General features: G+C 45.8%; 1 long non-coding RNA gene across 1 annotated transcript; it reads left to right on the plus strand.

Annotated features, from left to right (window-relative positions):
* The first annotated feature begins 825 nt into the window (after positions 1–825).
* Positions 826–3,834, plus strand: LOC119402974 (uncharacterized). Its single transcript, XR_005186039.2, has 3 exons — positions 826–900; positions 2,570–2,734; positions 3,585–3,834. It is a non-coding gene; the product is annotated as an uncharacterized LOC119402974 (long non-coding RNA).
* The last annotated feature ends 365 nt before the right edge of the window (positions 3,835–4,199 follow it).

The raw sequence follows: 4,199 nt of genomic DNA on the forward strand, positions 1-4,199 counted from the left end.
TTGAGCAACGCCTCAACCCGTTTCATATTACCGCAACGATTCTGTGCCCTCTACATAAACAGCACTTATCGAAAAAATGCAGTCGAACACGCATATATCGAACCACACGAATTGTTGTGCCTGTGAAACAGTTGTAGAATTCCATGCAAATATGTTGGGCTTGTGCACGCAAATATAGTGCTCCTCTTCACTGCACATTTGATATATCGAACGCGACGCCACGCCCAAGGCCTCAAAGTGCACTGCACCACACGTGCAGGAAGTCCGCGCACGCGTAGCGTAGTGTGTGTAGTGCCTGTCTTTTGTTCCTCTCCTTTTTTCTGCTTCCTTTCCTTTTTCTTTTGAACTTTGCGTTACTACAAGATATGTATGCGTGGCGACAGATAAGTCATTTTCAGAGTCACAGTCTGATAGTGTCTTTCGTCACTTCTGGCTCACTGGGTTTTTCGTTGACTGGCCGACCCACACGCCTCTGCGCGCTTATTGGTTCGCGCCTAGGTTCGGGAGAGTTCGACATGACACACTCATCTGTTCACAGTGCAGCAGCGGCTCGGTAAAGATGTTGAGCCAGTTCGCGTCGTCGGCAGACGCGCCGGTGAAAGCAGTGTCGTTTGAGGCGGCGTCACGGGGGCCTTAGGTTCTCGAACTTTCGACGCTATGCACAAGCGGCTTTGTTCGAAGCCCGCTGGGATGGCGCTGAGCCGTGCTCCCAATTAGGGTTGCAGAAGTTGCGCCTTTTCCTTTCCTCCTCCTCCTCCTCCTCCTCCGCTGGCTGTTCTTGTACGCGTTTCTCAGGCGTTGGGAAAAGGAGGGTGCTTTGGAGAAGTGGCGGCGTTTGATGAATGCGCGCTCCGTCGAAGATATCGGCGCCGTGATTTGACGCTGGATTTTGAATGTGGTGTAAGCGCTTACTGGTTCGAAACACACGTGCTGTTCTTGCACGCGTTTCTCCGGCGTTGGGGTAGGGTGGGTGCTTTGAAGAAGTGGCGGCCTTTGATGAATTTCCGTTCCGTTGAAGGTATCGGTGCCGTGATTTGACGCTGGATCTGGAATGTGGTGTAAGCGCTTACTTGTTCGAAACACGCTGGCTGTTCTTGCATGCGTTTCGCTGGCGTGAGGGTAAGGTGGGTGCTTTGAAGAAGAGGCGGCTTTTGATGAATTTGCGCTCCGTCGAAGGTATCGGCGCTGTGATTTGACGCTGGATCTGGAATGTGGTGTAAGTGCTTACTTGTTCGAAACACGCTGGCTGGTCTTGCACGCGTTTCTCTGGCATGGGGGGAGGGTGGGTGCTTTGAAGGAGTGGTGGCTTTTGATGAATTTGCGCTCCGTTGGAGGTATTCGCGCCGTGATTTGACGCTAGATTTTGAATCTGGTGTAAGCGCTTACGTGTTCGAAACACGCTAGCTGTTCTTGCAAGCGTTTTTCCGGCGTGGGAGTAGGGTGGGTGCTTTGAAGAAGTGGCGGCCTTCGATGAAATTGCGCTCCGTCGAAAGTATCGGCGCCGTGATTTGACGCTGGATCTTGAATGTGGCGTATAGGCTTATTTGTTCGAAACACGCTGGTTGTTCTCGCACGCGTTTCGCTGGCGTAAGGGTAGGGTGGGTGCTTTGAAGATGTGGCGGCTTTTGATAAATTCCCGCTCCGTCGAAGGTATCGGCGCCGTGATTTGGCGCTGGTTTTTGAGTGTGGTGTAAGCGCTTACTTGTGACTACAGGGCATGTCTTTCTCGGCACTAAACTGGCCTTTTTTTAATTCAGCACTACTTCCTTCTTGCGCATTTCACGTGTGCTGCCAGTTGAGCCCCGTCGACCTGTACGGCTTTTTGCGCATCGAATAAATCATTTATCACCGTCGTGTGCCTGTCGACGTTGCTGCTTTTGAATACGCCAATCGGTAACCTCCCGTCTTTCTGCAAGTTTGGATATTTGTCATAGACGTGCTATGTTTTTATTATGAGCACAATTTCGAATATCGAATTATTTATACATCGAACTATTTCACAATCTCCATCGAATCCAATATATCCGGGCTCGATTGTACACCGAAAATAGAGCGAACCATCGCAGGTGCAGACCAGCATTTTCAGAATGCGTCAGTTCACTTCCACTTAGGGCAAGAGATTTGGTGCTAATACACCCTGAAAATCGCTTGTTGATTTTTTCTCTTCTTTCTTGCATTGTGCTTTTTGATAAGCATCGTTCGAGCGCTCAAAGTGTTTGAGAGTACGCAGTGTTAAAATATGTGCAAGCATCCGGCTTAACAAATTGTTTAAAATGGTATGAGCTTGAGCTTGTTGGTTTGGCTTCATAGCAGGAAACAGCGCGGGCAAACGGGACAAGAAAGTCCTATCAGCCTTTCTTGTCCCGTTTGCCCGCGCGGTTTCCCGTTATTAAATTCTATTTTGCCTCGTGTCTACTTATTCGATCAATGCTCGTTTTTTTTATTCAAGGATACCACCTGTGATGATGACATTGAGGAAATGCCAAGTTGGCCTTTCATATTTGCTAAAGGTATGTTATTCTCCCCTTCTAAATATAGTAAATCTTGAACCCAAATTTTCAACTTCCAGGTGGTGATTTCCTGACAGCGAAGTCCTTCACACCTTGCATTGACAACGTTCCTCTGATGCAAGCATCCAGTCCTAGAGAGGCGTTCAAGATATTATTCCTGGCACACTTTGCGTCAACTTTACCCACCCAAAAGAGACAAGTCTTATCCTGGAGTTCACTCATAGGTGAGATTGAAACTAAATCTTGGACACAATACTTTGGCCAATAATTTTAGCTTTCCGGTAACATAAAAAAAATGTATATTGCTCACATAGAATACCTTTATTTATTGAGATGGCCTCATTTAGGTAACATGAAAAGAAAGCGTTTTAAAACAAAAGTACTAAAACTAAACCATAATGCCTTCAATGAGAAGCTACCTGTTTTATGGTATAGACGGTTTCAAGATTGCGATGGCAGGAGCACGTGGTGTACCCCAAGAAACATCCCCTCACCTCATTTGTTATTCTGCAACACCGAAGAGTAAAGCGTTGTTTTAAGTTTTGTCAGAGTAAGAGAATACTCTTGTTCCACTTTCATATAAAAGAAATACGCTTATAGTTAAGGACTAACTCTTTCAATGTTGTGTGTAGCTTAGAAGAATATTTAATTCAAATATTTTGCTAGACATAGAGAGAAAAGTGTTCAAACTCTACGGGCTACTCGCCAAGGCTTTTGTTCCCCGCCAATTCTGCTAGCCAACGCCAGCGCACGAAACCGGAAGCGGTCCAGGGCCTGTGTTAGTATACAGCGAAACCGTCAATACTGCTCGCGAGTATCCACAAGCAAACTGGCTGTTAGTACTTAGACATTAGAAGGTCCAGATTCTAATTTTAGTGTTATAAAGGTTCGGAGTTTCATTTTAGACTTATGTGGCAATATTGTATTTAAAGTGATGGTAATTTAAGTTGAGATGGATGCATGCAGAAAAGCATATTCTTAATGAAGAGCAAGTAGGTGCCTTTGTAGTTGCACTGTATCTATAAATATTTAGGTTCTTGTGCACTGCTAAACAGAATTGCCTCTTCTTTTTAGGTCAATTGCCACTGTCAGTCCCGGAAAGGGCACAACGACTGACCATACACGTGGGAAACAGCACAACCTGAACCCGAAAGTGCCGTCATTGAGTAGCTCCCTGAAGGACTTGACGTTTAAACATATGTGCCAGCCAACTCGAACAATATCCCCGGGAGATTCCTGAATCTGGACCCCTTGTGATACTGGGGGCATAGTGAACGAAACGGGAATTGTACAACTAACAGACAAGAAAGCCAAGGCAAGTACAGGGGATGTTATTTTAGTCGTTACGAAGTAAATGTGAAGAAATCAAAGTGGATGAAAAGGTAACATCGCACTGGCAGGGACCGAACCTGCGACCTTCGAATAACCCATAGTGGCCGCTTGTGATAGTATGGGCATCTCTCATATTTCAAGATGCACATGTTGGCAACTGCCTGAACTTCTATGTTCCATGTCAATAAACTTGTTCGCATTTCACTCTATGGTGTACTGAATTAACGAATTTGTGAGAGAGGATGCGTGCTATAAAGGGGACAATGCAGATGCAAAAAATCGTGGTGCTTTCTGTCTGTGAGATTTTCTGTTCTTGCACCACATACATTTTAATATTGCATAACCTGCCAAATTGCC

Source organism: Rhipicephalus sanguineus, chromosome 8 (genome assembly GCF_013339695.2).
Source record: "Rhipicephalus sanguineus isolate Rsan-2018 chromosome 8, BIME_Rsan_1.4, whole genome shotgun sequence".
Lineage (NCBI taxonomy): Eukaryota > Metazoa > Arthropoda > Arachnida > Ixodida > Ixodidae > Rhipicephalus > Rhipicephalus sanguineus.